Source organism: Canis aureus, chromosome 23 (assembly GCF_053574225.1).
Source record: "Canis aureus isolate CA01 chromosome 23, VMU_Caureus_v.1.0, whole genome shotgun sequence".
Classification (NCBI taxonomy): Eukaryota; Metazoa; Chordata; class Mammalia; order Carnivora; family Canidae; genus Canis; species Canis aureus.
In genome coordinates, this window is record NC_135633.1 from 38,215,423 (window position 1) to 38,234,618 (window position 19,196).

The 19,196-nt window shown below is 37.0% G+C and overlaps 1 long non-coding RNA gene across 3 annotated transcripts in view; it reads left to right on the forward strand.

The window, feature by feature from the left end:
• The window catches only part of LOC144295008 (uncharacterized), a 140,650-nt gene that overhangs the window by 20,088 nt on the left and 101,366 nt on the right, over positions 1-19,196 (forward strand). For all 3 annotated transcript variants that reach the window (XR_013362355.1, XR_013362356.1, XR_013362357.1), the window contains exons 2-3: positions 11,278-11,378; positions 11,860-12,134. This is a non-coding gene — a long non-coding RNA (uncharacterized LOC144295008). The remainder of the gene's footprint in view (positions 1-11,277; positions 11,379-11,859; positions 12,135-19,196) is intronic.

A 19,196-nucleotide genomic window follows, 5' to 3' on the forward strand; every position in this document is an offset into this window, starting at 1 on the left:
AGAGAGAGCATCTATTAAAGTCCACAGAGGTTGTCTTCTCTTGGGCAAAGAAAAGAGAAGAATCTGACTTCATCTCCATGATCATCTTCTTTTTCTACTGCCAACACCAAATATCATCTTATTTCCATTTGGCCTGTAGAAGCCAAAGGCATTTAAACAACTTCCATAAGAAGAGACAACTTGTTAATTAAGCCTAGCATATGAATACAGTAGCAGTTACTCAGATCATATGCTCATATTCTCCAAGATGAACTAATTAAACACACCAAGTTTTGTTCTGTGAAATTAGTTTAAATGATTATCCTGTATTTTACACACTTCATGAATTATATACCTTTAAGGGCTCTAGAACCTTTTCCTAGAGTACTAAGAAAGGTAAGCTAGCCAAATGTGACTTCCTTTTTTTTAAGATTTTATTTATTTATTCATGAGAGACACAGAGAGAGGCAGAGAGAAGGCAGAGGGAGAAGCAGGCTCCCCACTTGATCCCATGACCTGGAGATCATGCCCTGAGCTGAAGGCAGATGCTCAACCACTGAGCCACCTAACCACTGAGTGTCCCCAACCCAATGTGACTTTTAACCTCAAACTTCAGACTGCTCTATATATTATACTGAAAAGTACTGCAGAGCTGGTTTCCTGGAAAGCCTAGGTTTTTTTTTTTTTTTTTTTCAAATCTTCCCTCATTTTTATTTATTTATTTATTTTTTATAATCTAATCTCTAACATGTTTCAATCTATTGGTATATATTGAGTTCTGTGTTGTAAGGTTTAAATTAATTTCCTTTTAAGTTTTCTTTTTACCCTTGAAAAGATATTTTACATTTTCAATAGTGAATAATTATTAGTGAGGTAAGAGTAGAGTAGAAGATGGGAGGAGAAAAGAAAATGAAGAAAACAATTAGAATTTAACACAGAAGAAAATGTATCTAAGCACACATTAAACTTTTGGCTAGGTAAATTCTTATAAGGAATACCAAAAGATTTTTAACTGGCAGGAACAAAGGCTTGACAAAACCAAAAGGCAGGTTTCCTTATGATCTAATAAGATAATTTTGTCTTCATAATTAGCAAATTGATGTTGCTAAAATAGCACATGGAAAAGTATGCTCAAATGTTCCCCCAATGGGAACAATGTGCATGATTCAGACTGTGAGCAATGACAGCATAGGACAACTTTGGGGAAATGCACACAGTTGCTAAATCATATCCTCAGGCACCAGAATGTGTGAGTTCTCTACCCACTACTGGTTCCTGTCTCTTAAATATGTTGACACATTTATTTGTCATGCGTCTTTCTTCAGTCTGCATGGTGGTGTAATACAAAAAGTACTGTGTTCAAGGTCAGAAGTCTTGAGCTGTAGGCCACCCTCTCACACTTATGCCCTTGTGCATGCCACTTGACCTTCCCCAATGTCAGTTTCCTCACCTGTAAATTAGGGTTAATAATACCTGCACTGCTGGCCTCCCAAATCTGTTGTGAAAATCAAATGACATGTATATATTAGTGCTTTGTAAACTATAAAAAGTAAGCATTCTCCTACTGCAGGTTTTTCCACCTATACCTTCTACTTATATTTCTTTTTCTGAAAAAGTTTTTTGAAAATTAAGGGCCAATCTTGATCTTCTAGTGGCCTGTCTCAAGAGCAAATCCCTTCTCTTCTTGAGCCTCTTTATTTGTAAATGAGGAGTTGGACTAGAATGATAGGTCAAAATTTTATTTAGCAGCAGAACATTTTTTAAAAGAAACTTATTCAAAAGATCAGCATGTAAAATTAACAAAATCAAGTTTGCTCTTAGTCAAGATGGTTGAAGCTGGAATGAGGGTATTCAGAGTCCTGCCTAATTAGACATCCACCCAAACACACACACTCTACCCCACTTGGGCAGCCCCTAAAGTCACTTACAACAAACAAGCCTTAGATCCTCCCACTCTAACCTGTAATGTTGATGTTATGGTTCCAGACTTATGTTTCTGTGATTCTTCAAGCAAAGTTACTATATTATAAAGGAGTAGAGAAATGCTATAGTATATTATGGATGGATAGATGCCCCAACGTCTGAACTCTTGTTAACAGACCAACAAATTTGTTGAAATGTAGCCAAGTCAGTCTAATCATTTAAGTACCAAACTCCTTGAGATGGAAGATGTCTCTAAGAAACTATGTAAAATATCTCAACAGTCCTCATGGAGCAGAGAACTCTGCCGAAACTATAAAAGTAAATATTGAATGGGCAAATCTCCAATTTGTTCTTCACTAAATATACAGCAACACTGAGTCTCTTTGAAACTGTTTTCAGTAAGAATGACTCAGAGATGAAGAAGCCACTTATAACAAAGCAAGTAATGCAATGGCATTTCTCAATGCCCCCAAACAAGTGAGATTGCATATGGAGGTTGACTTTGGTATACACAAATCATATAATCACAGAATGTCAAACCTGGAAATAATGTTAGAGAACAACTGATATATTTTACAAATGACAGATGTGAAATCCAGAAAGACTGTAAGCTGCCCAAGCTTAGGAATTCATTCAAGCTTCATTAAATAAACATTAGCTGAGTACTAACCATGTGCCAGGTGGTATGGATAGGAAGACAAATAAAACATGATCTCTGTCCAAGTAGTGGGAGAAGTCAGACAAATAAATCTGTAATTGCAGTTAGATTGTTGCAGAACCAGGACGCAAAACTCCATGTCCAAGTTCTTAAGCCAGTGTCTGTCCTATCATCTCATACTGCCTCTCAAAAAACGTGAGAAATTAGTAGTGAGGAACTATGGCCAAACTGATCCAAAGATATATTAATGTCAACTAAGCTTAGGTTTTAGGAGTGCACAAGTTCTTATTCACATCTCTTGAGGACAGAGAGGTAATTAAGAGAGTTCTATCCTTGTATGAAAAAAAAAATACTTGTAAGGACTTCCTAGAACACTGAGGAAATCATGAATGGAAAAGCCCTGCAAACTAAGCATATATAACATGGCCTTCCTCCCGCTTTTGAAGAAGTTGCCATCAAGGTCAAAGTTATGAAAAATTCCATTAGCTACTGGCATACTTTTCAACCTACTTAAGCAAGAAAAGGAAATTTTAATTAGCTGTCTTCATGGGCTTATTATTTTTCTTTAGTATATAAAATACTGAAGAAATATACAAGATTTCAAAGATCTATGCCATCATCCAAAAAGAAAAACAAAAACAGAAACAAACAAACAACTCATGACCATACCTTACAAAATTTCGTTTCTTCATTCTTAATAAGATTCTAACACGAATTATTTTGAATTCCTGCTTATTGTCTTTTCTAAACTGCTTTGTGGTTTTCAACTACAACAAAGTAAAATCAGGGGGATCCCTGGGTGGCTTAGTGGTTTAGCGCCTGCCTTCAGCCCAGGGCGTGATCCTGGAGTCCCGGGGTCAAGTCCCACATTGGGCTCCCTGCATGGAGCCTGCTTCTCCCTCTGCCTGTGTCTCTGCCTCTCTCTCTCTCTCTCTCTCTCTCTCTCTCTCTCTGTCTATCATGAATAAATACATAAAATCTTAAAAAAAAAAAAAAGTAAAATCAGCACAAATACCTAATGAGAAAATTTTAGGGTACAATATCAATCAACCTACATTTATTTGACAAAAGTCTAACACTAGAAGATCTGAGGTTAGGCGTCCTTACAAAAAAATCCATCATTTAACCATCCGTTTATCCATTCATTCATCTAGGATACATTTAAGTACCTTCTACATGAATACCACGATATGAGGCTATGTAGAATACTAAAAAAATAGAGCAGTGTTTCTCAAAGTGTGGTTTGAGGACCCACATGCATCAGAATCATCTGGAGAAATTGCTAAAAATGTAAGTTACTAGACCCTACTAGTGTAGATTTTCTTTATTGGTTTAGTTCCCCTTGCAAACTACAGAAACTAATTCATGCTCCCTTAGACAAAGAAGGAACTGACTGGAAGGATGTCAGGGATTCACAAAATTGACCAGAGATTGGAACTGAGGAAGCTTTAGAGGAACCACAACAAAAATCAAAACATGGGGATAATGTGGTCTTCATGCGGACTCTATAATGATTGCAGTTCCAACTTTGTTGTTGTCTTACTACTCTAGACTGAAATTTCCAAAATAGAGACTTCAAATGATGGAGCCTCAGGCCCAGGCCCCGGTGACACTTCCTAAAACTGTATACAAAGGGAGATTCTTCTCAAGGGAAATTAGGATGAAAATGGAAAGTGGAGTTAAAAATAACAAATGCCTAGTTATCTATTAAATCAGAATCTCTGGGCGTGAGGCTCGAGGGGGGGAGGGTTACATTTTTTAAACAAGCTCTCAGATAATTATGAAGTATTCTGAAGTCTGACAAACACTGATGTAAAAGATATGGTCTATATCCCAAAATAGATTTAAATTAAAGTGAAAAGCAAAAACACCTTATTTATGAAACTGAAGCATAATTCCAAGTTCCTGATCAAATGTTGTCTCCCTGTGTTTGTTGCCCCCATCTCCACCCCTTGCCCTCAACAGTGATCCATTCAATCAACAATGAGTATCTTTATAACAAGAGAAGTTATGGGGCAGCCCTAGTGGCTCAGCGGTTTAGCGCTTCCTTCAGCCTGGGGTGTGATCCTGGAGACCCAGGTTCAAGTTCCATGTCAGGCTCCCTCCACGGAGCCTGCTTCTCCCTCTGCCTGTGTCTGTGCCTCTCTCTCTCTCTCAGTCTCTCATGAATAAATAAATAAAATCTTAAAAAAAAAAAAAGGGATGGTATGTTTATCACAATAGAAAGTAAGTATACACCTGTTTTTATAGAAAAAATAGGTGCATAAAAAGCAAGTTTGGAAGGCTACATACCAAAATGTAAATAATGAAAAAGAAAATAATTCCAAAGAAAATATAAACAAATTCATGACAGTTATATAGAATAGATGTACTTGATATAGATATAAAATAAAGATAAATATAACCGAAATCCTTTATTTCAAACTCTTATGTTTACTTTCTGTATTTTCCTAATTTGACTCATTGGGAGTATAATTGGTCATTGTTAGTGACCATGTCCAGACTTTCACATGGCTGGTAGTTTCAGCCATGTGAAATGTGAAATTCACATTCAGCCATGTGAATGGTAGTTTCAATATGTCAGATTTTCTTAAATTATAGAAATTTTCATCATTATCACTTACTGTTAAGTCAAATGAAGGGAAGTGGTCATCAATAAGCTCCTGTAGTACAGCTAATGAAGTAATATGTTTATTTACATTTACTCATTCCAAACAACATTTGAGGACCTTTCACACGTATAATTTTATCATAGGAACTATGTTGTAGGAAGAAAAATGTAGAAGGGTACTAGCTAAAGAAAAAAGATAATTCGAATAGAAATAAGTAAAGAATCATGTGAAAGAAACTTATAAATAAATTCATGATGGTAGAATCTAGATTCCAGACAGTGTCTAATGTCTGGTTTCACTGCTGTAAAGCATGTTCATCTCAAACTAACCGGTGCATGAAAACAAGATAAACCAGCCGCATTTTTTGTTTTGTATTCATATGCGATAGACATAGACATAAAAGACTTACAGGCAGTTCTGAAGTAGGGTATCAACCACTGTGTGGTAGCTGTGATCCAAGACAACCAAGAACAGCCTGGCTCTTCTTAACAGGAAAGTGTCTACCAGTTACACCAATTGCTGATCCCCATCATGGGGCTCAGAGGTAAAACAGTGAACCAACACAGCACTTTGTAGCTACGTTCAGGAATTAAGATGGTAGCTGGCCCCTAATAGGAGCTCAGAAACCATTCCTTGTTAAATAGTCCATTTGGAAAGAGCTGCCACTGTTAACACTGATTTATCCAACCCTTACCCACCGTTTCCTCCTCATTTTCTCCCTCCTCTGAGTCCCTGCCACATACAATACAAGGAGAGAATAATCACTATCCTCAGTGTCAACTTTTTTTTAAATTTTTTTTCTCAATGTCATCTTTAAATGAAATATTTAATGTATACCTAGAAGCCAAATACTTAAAAATACATTGCAAAACATAACCTAAAATGTGCATTTAGATAGAGGCCCATCTAAAAAAAGAAAGAAAGAATAAAAAGTAAGTTGGGTTCAAGGAAGAAGGGATGTTTGTGCTGTTTCTATGCATAATATTTTAAGCTTTGCCTCTATGAAGCTTAGAGTTGATAAAAGCATATTAAAACACAGCTAGCTGGTTAACTCTCAAGTCAAGTCTTCTAGATATAGACCATTATTTTATAATTAGAACACTTATTAATATTATAGTAAACATTTATGTAGTGTTGTACATCACCAAAATGCTTAAAATTAGTTAAAGCCAAAAGCAGTATCATTTTTATTCACTAATGAAAATGAAGTTTGACTGTTTTGTGGAACCTACAGAGAAAAAGACAGATGGACTAGAAGTTTAAATATTTGATGTAAATATCAGTTAAAATACTCTGCTGTGTAATTTAACTAAAGCATAAAAGGCTCCACCCCATTAAAAAATCAAATTATTAAAATAATGTTATCTTATTTCAAATGTTGCTCATAATTACAGAACATAACAGACACTGATAGTCTATATCAGTGTTTCCATAACATTTCTGATAATATGAATCACAAGGAATGTTTGTAAAAAGTACAATTCCTTAGCTCCAGGGCTTAGAGTTTCTGATTCATCAGGTCTGGAATGAGACCAGACAAATTGTATTTTTAACCAATACCATAAGAAATTCTTATTATCAGGGAAAATCAGGAAACAGTAGTTTCTGTGAACTAGTATCCAACTCCAAGATCCCATAGAAACTTGGAAAATATAAACTTTATAATCAATCAAACTTTACTTGAATAATCGATCCATCAAGTACTGGGCTTAAGATACTCTGCATCTCTTTTGATCTTCATAACATTCCATAAGATATCATTGTCTGGGATCAAATTCTGAAAAGCTGAGTAATTAGATGAAAAGAAAAATTGAATAATTAGATCAAAATAAAAACGCCAGGTCTACCTGGCTCCCTTGCATATGCCCAATCAGTGTGTATTTTCTTTTGCATATTGCCAAATTCTGCATCTCAGGAAATACAAGAAGGGAGAAGGGAAAAAAAAGTAAAAGAAATTCCAGGAAGTGCACTCAAGCTTTTCAAGAGATTATTGAATATACATAGTAAATTAAAAAGTTAAACCTGCCTTAAATTCTCCAGTTGAAATATAAAATTATTAAAAATTGTTAAAATTTGTTTAAAAATTGTTAAAATTAGGGCAGCCCTGGTGGCTCAGCGGTTTAGCGCTGCCTTCGGCCCGGGGCGTCATCCTAGAGACCCGGGATCAAATCCCACATCAGGCTCCCTGCATGGAGCCTGCTTCTCCCTCTGCCTGTGTCTCTGCCTCTCTCTCTCTCTCTCTCTCTCTCTGTTCTCATGAATAAATAAATAAAATCTTTTTTAAAAATTGTTAAAATTGTTAAAAATAGTTATAAATTGTTAAAAATTGTTTAAAACTACATTCTCCAGTTGAAATGTAAAATTGTTAAAAAGAATCATGTCCCAGGAGAAGACCAAAGGGAATAAAATGATCATAAAATAAATCAAAGATTATAGTTGATTTACATATTAGGGTTAAGGTAGATGTTATTTTATTAGGAAGTGTACAGCCTCTTTTGGTTGAGGAAGTAGAAGTAAGTAGGTCACGATACATAAGGTGATATGGTATATTATTTCTCTGAAGTTGGCAATTTATAAGGAGAACATTCTTTTCTGATGAGTGCAACTCTTAATCTTGACTAAAGGAATTAAGGCAAAAATAATGTACGGTCTATACCTTTGTTTTGCAATAGTGATGCTGAGAAGGGAGATTCTCCAAAGTCTTTCAATAAGCAAGCCTAGTTGTAAGAATCAGGTTATCTTGTACAAGTGCAAGAAATAATTGACCTGAGTTGAGCTAACTTTTTCAGAGAACACAAGCTGAGTTGAGCTAGTTTTTGTACAGAACACAGCTCTAATGTTACCTTGAAAGGCCCAGCAAACAAAACCTTCAGGCCTTTGATGTAGAAATGGGACAGATAGCTCATGACAAGAAAGGGTAGACTCCATCAGCAAATTGTTATTGAAATTAATGCTCCTCCCATTTTTAGTTTATGGCACTGGTCTGAATGTAGACAATGGTGATTGTTTCTCAGTGTTGTTATAGGATGTGGCTACTTCCTTGGCTTTCAAAAATTCTACTTCTTTGGTTCCTTCATTTCAGTATATCACAGTATTTCTGCTTTAGGGTTAGGGGAGGTGACCTTGGAAATAGACTTAGTCAGGGAGGGTATTTATAGCTTAGAAGAGAACACAGTGTGGATGAGCTTAGCTCAGGAGAGCTTCCAAAAAGGTAACAGACCCATCAACCAGTAAGAAGACAAGTATAGGAATGAGTCTGTGTAATGAAGGGGCTATTATAGAAGAATCTGATAAACTGAAAAGGCCTGGCATAAAGCAACATCAAAAACCATATTGATTCTGGTATTTCTTATATAGATGGGATAGGTCAGAAATTAACAACTTTGTGTTAGAAAAGCAAAATGATAGGGGTACCTGAGTGACTTAGTCACTTAAGCATCCAACTCTTGATTTCTACTCAGGCATGATCTCAGGGTCATGAAATCGAGCCCTGCCTCAGGCTTGGGGTTCAGCATGTAGTCTGTTTGGGATTCTCTTCCTTTACCTCTCCTTTTGCCCCTCCCCCCCCACTCACAAATGCATATGTACACACTCTCTCTGTCTCTCAAATAAATAAATAAATAAATAAATAAATAAATAAATAAATAAATAAATAAAATCTTTAAAAATAAAGAACAGCAAAAATGATATCCCAGGGGAGATGTTTAAACACTAGGGCTTAGGGAGTGATGGTTTTCTCCTCCAAAGCACAGTTTGCATATAAGGAAGCATCCTAGTGATTATAAATTATTTTAATGTTTGTCTCTCTTGAATTTATTTTATTTACACTTAATTTTTTAGCTGAAAATAGATTTTGAAGACCTGAATGTGTAAAGTAAAAATGATGAAGAAAAGGCCTACTTCTCAAAGGCAGAAAGCTCTATTACAAAAATAGACTAATGATTAATAAAACACTACTGAATCTAGTAGTGATAATAATAGAGTGAATAATAGTGATTCTTCTAGGAAGTGACTACCTTAATATTTTGTGTGTCTGAGATCAAGGGCTACATCCATTGCTCTTTAAATCCTCCCAATTCTAAGAACTATAAATTTATGAACCAGAATCTGAAAGAGAAGTAAAATAAACCCTTTTCTCTTTAGTATGTCTATGCCTAAGAATCATTTTCAAACCAGGTTGTATTATTTCTTCATGCCATGCCATATTCTATCTACATGCCAAGTGGAAAACGTAGTTGAAAATGTTCTTTGGCCAAATATAACTCTGTTCTGGGAAACTGCTTCCTTTACCAACCACAGCTATTCAGACACATCTTATGTAGTATAGGTATCCAAGGAATACCCACCATGGTCCCTCAAGCCCCTGATTTAACTCTTAGGAAAAATTGAAAATTGATTACAAAGGCATCTGGGACTGGCATGGGGGTCTTTTTTCTTGCTTACTTCAAACATAGCCAACAAGTTGGTTGTGCATTGTGAGAGAGGACAATGGAAGCATCTTGTAATAGCCAAGCAAGTCATCCTTTTAGACATTTCCATATGACTGTCTCAAAGGTAGGTCTATCATCAAATCAAAACCAATTCCCCAAAAAATTGTTCTACTTGTGATCTTTCCTTTCTCAGTAAATGGCACCACCATAACCCAAACATTGAAATCCAAACCTAGGACTTCTTCTAGTTTCTGCTTTTCCTCACTCCCCAAATCCAATTTACCAACAAATTCTGGAAATTCTGAACAAATTATTCCGAAAGAAATCCTGAATTTCACCATCATTGCTGTTATTATCCTGCTCCAAGCCACCATCATCACACATCTGGGCTACTATAAAAGCTTCCTGTTTTCACTGTTCCTTTTCTATATTCCACCCTGTAGCCGGAAGACAGAATAGTCTTTTTTTTTTTTTTAAAGATTTTATTTATTTATTCATTGAGAGACACATAGAGAGAGGCAAAGACTTAGGGAGAGGGAGAAGCAGACTCCCTGTGGGGAGCCTGACATGGGCCTCGATCCCAGGACCCCGGGATCACGACCTGAGCCAAAGGCAGACGCTAAACCACTGAGCCACCCAGGCACCCCCAGAATCATCTTCTTAAAAACATAGATCAGTCTATATCTCTTCCTGGTTTAATCCAACCCTGTCCAAGGCCTCCCACTGTAACTGGGAGAGCTATATGGTCTGGCCTCTGCCTACATCTTCAATCTCACCTCTTACCTCTCACTTCTTTGTTCAGTTCACCCCAGCTACATTGTCATTTCCTCTATCCCATGGGCTTGTATACCAAGCTCCTCTGCACTCAATGCCCTTGGATTGCTGTTTCCTTTTGCCGATACACTTTTCCCCAGGCCTTCTTCTATATGTCTGCTACTGATTCAGGTCTTTGCTCAGTTATTAGTTCCTCAGAAAAGCCTTCCCACCTTTCCTCTCCCTATTAATTAGATTTTGGAGGAGAGATTTGATTTTTTTTTTTTATCTATGTGCATCTATTACTTTGATTTGTAAATTAAAGTAAAAATAAATGTATAAATAAACAAAATGGCTTCTTTAATCACTATCACTTTGTTTTGCTTTCTTCATTGCAATCATCATTATCTCAAATTAATTTTCTTTATTTATGTGCTTTCTTGTTTATTGTGTTTCCTACTACAATGTAAGCTCCATGAGGGAGGAAATTTATTTCAGTGATGCATGTCTGCCATATCAACCAGTGTATCCCAGCGCCTACACGGTCTTTTGTAAATTATAGACTTTCAATAAATATTTGTTAAATGAATACATTTCAGTTGCCTAAGAGAGGTTGTTTCCTTTGGTTGAGAATGGTCTTGTGCATTCATTTGAAAAGAGTGTTTAGTGAAATATTTTGTCTAAGTTGGGTTCTCTTTGCATATTAAGATACTACTGCCAATACCCATGCACATCATAGTTTGTTGACACAAATGAGAAATTGTATGCATGTGTACAGAGCTTGTAACAAAGATGACAAATAGATGGATCTCTATATCTGTTTAAGCATATTAGTGGAAAGGTTCACATCAAAGTGAAAATTGAAAAGCAAACTTAATGTTGACTTTGATCTAATCGCTAATATCTGAGTTCTGCTTTCTAGGTAGTGGTGAATTGTGTGGAATTGCTGATGCTGGAGATGAAACCAGAATATGAGGATACTCTAAACTGATTTGTAGCACAGTAAAAATGGAAGAATAAGAGGTAAGGATAACTGCCTAGACACTCCAAATAGGACACAAAGTTATGAGAACATGGTTATGACAAGTTGTTTAGAATCATGGCTTTGAAAAATAAGAATTATAATTGATTAAATGCCTACTGTGTACCAGATCATTGTCTAGAATCTTTATACATACAACATAAGTAGGTATGGTTTCCCCATAGCTATGTGAAAAGTAGAGCAATAACTTAAATTAGATTTTTCAAATCCCGAAGCTGACATACTGTCCACTGCACCACCCAGTCTTCTGATGATGCACTCCATTTATTTCTGTGACTCCTGGCACAAGTTTAGAGTCTGGCACAGCATCCTAATGGAGTCATGCCTAGCTGGGTGGTAAATGCCTTTGCTGCCAGCAGAGGGGACACCTAAATGTCCAAGCTAAGCTGGGTCCAAGGTTTGCTGATTAAGCAGGTTTCAAGTCTTGTGCTCACTCTTCTTCCTCCTCTCTTTCTTTCCCAGCTTCCCCTGCAGCTCACCTCTGCCTCTGTCCACTGGGGAAAACATCTCCAGGTGCTAATAAAAAAGATAACTCTGGCCATGGTGTGTGAGGTGAAGAGGCAGCTCAGCAAAATCACTACTGAGAACCTGGGCAGGCTTAGGCAATGTGACCTGAAGAGCTGAAGTGTGCAGTCCACAGAGAGGAAGAATTGGGCAGAATGCAAAATTGAAGTGGATGCGCATAGAGGAAAATCTTCCTGACAAAGATTAATTAGTTATGAGACTAACTCTCCAAGGTAAGGGATGTTGCTCCATTTTCTAACTCATGAGCAGAAGACATGCTAGAGAGGACAGGAAAGAGATGGGGAAGAGGGGGAGGCATCAATGACTAATAGGTGCTTTCTACCTTTGAGTTTTATGAAGATGAATGGAGCATTTTTGAATGGAAGAATATAAAATAATAATAATAATAATAATAATAATAATAATGGAATAAAGCTGACTAAAGCCCTGCAAAGATAAAGAGGAATAGAGGCTTTGGGCCCCATGCTGATTGAGAAAAATCATTTCTTCCAACTGGGAGATGTAGAGGCAAGTGGTTCAGAGTTTTAAATTTAGAGTTCAGACTCTGCCACTTGCCCATTATACAAACCTGAGCAAATTACTTAGCCTTTCTAAGTTACAAAGTAGGAATAATACCCAATTTTTTTTTGTCTCTCATTATAAAATAAGGATAACATTGCAGAGGATTCTTATAAGATTGAATGAGATAACTCATGTAAAAATCAGTCTAGCATGTAGAAAGTACTCATTGAATGATGGCAATTATTAACGGGCCAGGGCTTTGTGCAGAGGGGGAATATAGCCAGGTCAGTTATCAAGGTCAGATTATGGGAACAATCCTTCCCTTTAAACTTAAGGATGGTGCCTTCCTGGCTTAATTATTTGCTGTGTCGATCGTCCACACTTCTACTGACTTGGCTTTTAGCTCACAGAGAAGATAAAGCCCAAATATGATTGATAGCCCCCTACTTGGAGGCAAGTTTGTCAAAGAACAACTCAACACATGTTGGTACTCTGCATCATTCTGAAGATAAAACCATCTCCCCATGGAAGTGTGTTATGCACAGAAGATAATACTAATTACATTATGCATTTATTCAATCTTTTACAGTGTACAAAGCACTCTGACTTGGGAAAAATTACTATTTCTATTTTACTTTTCAAGTTTTATTTATTTATTTGAGAGAAATGAGGGATGGGAGCAGAGGGAAAGGGAGAGAAGAGTCTTAAGCAGACTCTGTGCTGAGCTCAGAGCCTGATGTGGGCTTTTGTTTCATAACCTTGAAATCACGACCTGAGTGGAAATCAAGAATCAGTTTAACCAACTGTCCCACCTGGTGCCCCGGCTATTTCTATTTTATAGATGAGGAGACAGAGAGTTAGAGAAGTGAAGCAACTTGATTAAAGTGGCATAGATAATTGGTGGGTGGAACAGGAATCCAACACCCAGCTCCTCCAGACTTCCAGTTTGGAGCTCTTTTATACCACAAGATGTCATAGGCAATGGGAGCAGGTAGCAGATTAGAAAACTAGTTGCTTCCCATCATGAAAGCATTGGATTTTAGGACAGAAAGTAGCTTTCAGATTACCTAATACCATGGTTTTTAGGCTGAAACCAAGGAATCCTGTAGGAAGTGGAGAAAACCAGCAGGAGGTAGGACTATATGCATCTCAATTTTTCTCAATTAATTTTATAACATTACAGTGCACTTTGAATGAATCTCTAAATCATTAAGACTTTCCTTTAAAAGGAACAAAGTTGGGGTGCCTGGGTGGCTCAGTCAGTTAAGTGTCTGCCTTCAGCTCAGGTCATGATCCCAAGGTCCTGGGATTAAGCCTGCTTCTCCCTCTCCCTTGGTTGCTCCTCCTGCTTGTGCATTCTCTCTCTCTAATAAAGAAATAAAATCTGGGTGGGGGGTGGGGGTGACTGGGTGATGGGCACTGAGGGGGGCACTTGATGGGATGAGCACTGGGTGTTATTCTATATGTTGGCAAATTGAACACCAATAAAAAATAAATTTACAAAAAAATAAAATCTTAAAAAACAATAATAAAAGAAAAAAATAAAAAGAATGAAGTTGAAAACTCCTGATCTAGTTCAACTGCTTCATTTCTCCAAGAATGATACTGAGGCCCAGTCTGGTTAAGTAACTTGTCCAAATCTCATAACTAGTTAGAAGCAGAGTGAGGAATAGCATTGAATCTTCTTTACCTGCACATTTGATAAGCATGCCATAAATGTCCTCATTCTCCAAATATTTTCCTTTGATTACCTCAAGCAAGTCATTTAAATCATCAAGAAGAAATAAGCCCTGAGGTTAGTCTCTCCTAATGACTCACTCTGGGACCTTGATCAGTACACTGATCTCTGAACCCTTGGTTTTTCCATAAGTAATATGGGATGATGATTCCTGTCTAGGAAGCTCTCAGTGGGGATGTTGTGATGACTGTAAAAAAGAACATGTGAAGGTTCACAAGGTTCTTCTGGGGAAGGACTCAGCAAGTTCAATATCTTATTTACAAATGCCCACTAAGGATGTCATGGCTTCTAAGGTGATCTCTATAATTCACTGTCCCTATGTATTTGTTGTTTCTGATTTGAGAAGGCAATGTAGTTCATTTTTGTAATCATGTTAAAGTTTATGAAATAGCCTCAAAAACTTCTTATCACTTGGCTTTCTGAGAGGACTGTGAGTTCTTACTACTTGGAGTTGATAGGTAAATCTTTTAAGGTTAAACTCCTTTCATTCTAGATATGTTATAAAGGAAGCTATCAATACTGGGTTCTAGCAAACATGGGTAACCTAGAGCTATATGAGATCAAAGGCCTTTTGTGTAAGTTACAGAGTGTAGAATCCTTCCACCTAAGTGGCAGTTTTTCCTTCTTCCACAAGGTATAGTAAGAAAATACTATCACAGACCTTCAAGTTGACCTTGAAAGCAACCTAATGTATTTGTGATCTTTCTTTATTTCTCTGAGCTTGTTTTCTCACTTGTAAAAGGCAGTGTTGACCTTACCTTTCTACCTCATAGGGCCATCAACTGTCAAAAGATAGAATACAGGGTGCCGTGTTTTAAAACTGTGAAGTATATGCTTACTAAAAGGATTGTCATTTTTAAGAATGCATAAAATTCTACAGTTGTTTGTATGTACATATCAATTAAATCCTCTCAATTTATTAGAAATACCTACTTTGGAATGATCAACTACTCAGGGTAAAGAAAGATGTTTTGAATTATACTGATCTCTTTTATAGAATGTAAAGTGGCCTTACTGAGCAAGGCAAAGTTAGAGCTAAGGAATTACCTCCTTAACTGGCATTATCACAAAACCAGAAATATTTTCCTATTTTCAATTAAGAATATTTTAAATTAAAAAAAATAAGAAATTAAACAGATCTTTACCAAAATTCTCCTCTGGATGCCTCAAATTTCTAACTATATCTTTTGGAGAACAGCATTTCTATGATTATTCATGTTGATACTTTAAAAAATCTGGACCTAGTTTCCATCATGCAGACAAGCCACAGAAGCCGACCAATATTTTAAGACTGCAATGTTTACTAATGGATGTCTGGCTAGAAAAAGTGTTGGCAGAATTCTGGCGGAGGCATTTACTCTCACTAATGATGTGGAACAGGGCTGCGTAATCGTGTCCACTTGGATTAAGTCTACCCAAAGCTGTCATATTTTGAAATGGAACCAGAACAAGCACCCCCAAAAGTCCTGGGATTTTCCTGGAAGAAGCATTACATCAGAGCTAGTTTAGACCTTCCCAAAGTCATCATACCAGCCATTCCTTTCATTTGAGACCCTCTTTACAAAAATGACTTCACAGAGTAGAGTGAATATCAGACTCTTTTGCAGAATGTTTAGAGACATAAAAACAGTGTATCCTATATTTGGGCCATCCTGGGTCAGGAAAAATCTTTCAAACATTTCCTTAGAAAACACATCAAATCAACTACTTTTCTTGCTCATATACTAACATATCCCAAGGGTAAAGGGACACTCGATCCACACCCCCATCCCTCAACTCCATGCCCCAGGAAAGAAAACTATTCCCAGTTATGCATTATCAATTTCTTTCCCAGCTATACCTGAATCTAGAAGCATCAGTAGTTATTCATCAATAAGGAAGAAGGGCAATGACATTCATTTTGACTGTCTGGACATTGTTGCTGTATCACTCTTCTGGGGGAAAGTAATTTCTGTCTATTAAAAGAGACAGATTCCAAACTAAGATATGTGGGAAATCATTTAGTATTTAATAGAATTCAAGTCATGTACATAGCCTAAAAAATTATAATTAAAAAGGAGCCAGGCAAGGAAAATTAATAACAGCAAGCCTTTAAAATGGAAATCCTTAGAATAAAGGAATAGCCTTTGTTATCATATTAGTATTACTCTGTATTAAAAATGTCAAGATACTGTCATTGAATTTCTTTCCCTTCTACCTAGTTTCTAGACCTCCAAGGAATCTTCATTCTATTTTCTGAAATTAGATGCTGCTTCAAAGATTTTAGAAGTAAACCATGAAATGAGTACCAAGAAAGCATTAATTTTTGCAGATCATTATTAAATAACATTTTTATCCCACATTAATAATGTAATCACAACGTTTGTCAAATATCCCAAGATATGCTTTCAACAAATGTCTAATGTTTTCTGCAACCAAATCTGAATGTTTCAAATGGTTAGGAACTTAGATTTGGGGTAGAAAAAGGTCCTGTATCTCTCCCCTTATCCCTCCCCCCTTTTCCCTCCCTTCCTTTCTTTCTTCCTCCCATTCATCCTTCCTTTTTCCACTCATATGGCCTTTTGATGTTCCTTATCTATACCAGGGCAACATTTCAGTGGAAGGGATACCTCGGAAAACAATGTGCCAAATGCTTGTGTGGTAGCATTCAGACAAGGAGATGTATTTGCAATGTGTGATACTGTAGTCACCGCTGCTCCTGTATGTCCTCTCTCAAGATGTTTGTGCCTGCATTGTTGATCAGATGTCATCAAAGATTATCCCTTTAATTTTTAACATTGTCAAAGTTAATATATGCCCTTTGCTTTTCAATATCATCAGTGTTAATGCAAACCTTTTAATTTTTAACATTTTAAAGTTAATATAAACTCCATTAATGCTTCTCAGCTGATTAAACACAGGAATGATCACTATGAACTAGTCATATTAGTAGTTTTTCCAGTAGGTAGTAAATTCTTTTTTTGGTGATAACATTGTCAACAGTTATAATGATATATATCCTTATTTACAATATTATTTTGTATGCAAATTACTATCATTCTCAATACCTCATTGGGGCTCTCCTCACAGCTCACCACTCCAGGCTTCTTTCCTGTCTGTGCTATCTTGTCACCTCTCCCCCATGTCACCTCTTCCTCTTCCTCCTTTCCACCTCTCCCTCCCCCTGGAGCTTATTGTCTACATGTGCATCAACTCCTGCCTTCATCCATCTAAGTTTTGTTAACACGTGATAGTATATATAGTAAACTTTACTGTGTTGGTTTCCTAGGGCTGCCATAGCAGAGGATTGCAAATTGAGTGGCTTAAACGGCCTAAGTTTATTATGTCAAAGTTCTGAAAGCTAGAAATGTGAAATCAAGTTGTTGGCAGGGTTGTGTCTTCTGAGAGCTGTGAGAGAAGGATCTGTTCTAGGCCTTTCTCCTTGACTTGTAAATGGCTGTGTTCTTCCTGTGTCTCTTAACATTGTCTTCCCTTTATGCATATCTATGTGTCCAAATTACCCCCTCTATAAGAATACCAATCATGTTGAATTTGGATCCAACCTAACAATCTCATTTTAATATGATTATCTTTATAAAGATCCTATCTCCAAATAAGGTGGCATCCTGAAGTACTAGATGTTAGGACTCTAACATATCTGTTTTTGGACACAACTCAACCCATAGCACTAAGGTTTAAAGATAACACACAAGGGGATCCCTGGGTGGCTCATCAGTTTAGCACAACCCAGGGCATGATCCTGGAGACCCAGGATCGAGTCCCGCATCAGGCTCCCTGCATGGAGCCTGCTTCTCCCTCTGCCTGTGTCTCTCCTCTCTCTCCCTCTCTCTGTGTATCTCATGAATAAATAAATAAAATCTTAAAAAAAAAATAAAGATAACACACAAGAAATACAGCATAGAAAAGAAAAACTTAAACTAAATCTTAAGCATCTTTGTTGGAGAATCTATTGGCTATGCCTGGTATAGAGTCTGATTCTGTCTATTCTTCTGTCCAAACTGCTACAATATTTCTGGGGCCACCTCACCATTCTGCATGGAAATCTGATGGTGTACATGCCTCTCTCCCTGTGATGGTTAATTTTATATATCAGGTCGACTGAGCCACAGGGTATTCAGATATTTAGTTAAACATTATTCTGAGTGTTTCTGTGAGGGTGTTTTTGGATGAGATAAACATTTAAGTTAGTAGACTGAGTATAGTATATTGCTCTCTCTAATATGAGTGGGCTCCGCCCAATCAGTTGAAGGCCTGAATAGAACACAAGTCTAACCTTTCCCTAAATAATAAAGAATTCTCCTCCCTGACCTGCAAACTGGGGCATCAGCATTTCTAGATCTACAGCAGCTACCAGCATAAGACTCCACCTGGGACACTGGCCCTATAGAATATGCATCTCCCTACTCCCTCACCCACACACATATATGCTATTGGTTCTGTTTCTCTGGAGAACTTTAACTAATACATTCCCTAAGACCATGTCCTACCTAATAAAGAATAACTACAAATAGCATAAGTATCACTTCAGGATTGCAATCTATCTGCTACAGTGCCAGCCCTTTTTCTTACTAACTACTCTACCCAAATCCTTCAGTCTTAAGTGTTTATATCTGGGTTATTCCCCTGGCTTTCACTCATCTTTATGACTGAAAATGCTCCCCCATTGGTCTCTCCAAGAGCATACCTCAAAGACAAAAATCTAGCTCTCAATCTTAGTGCCATCATGGATTAAGAGATACTGAGATCCAAACTCAGAGCATTCTGCTATGTGCACAGAACTTCTCACATACTCTTTGCATACATCTCAAATCATAGAATTTCTCAAGCTCTCCTCATCTGATTCCATCTAAGGCTTTTTGTGCAACTATGTAATTCCTGCTATAGCTTAATATTTCATGGGTATGGCTTTATAAAGAATTAACCTTGTCTGTTTAGGACTCAAAACTCTCCAAAGTTTAAACAGATCAGCGCTACACCAAATCGAACGCTTGGAAGAGTGTTTCTATGTTGGAAGGGGCCACATGACACCCCTGAC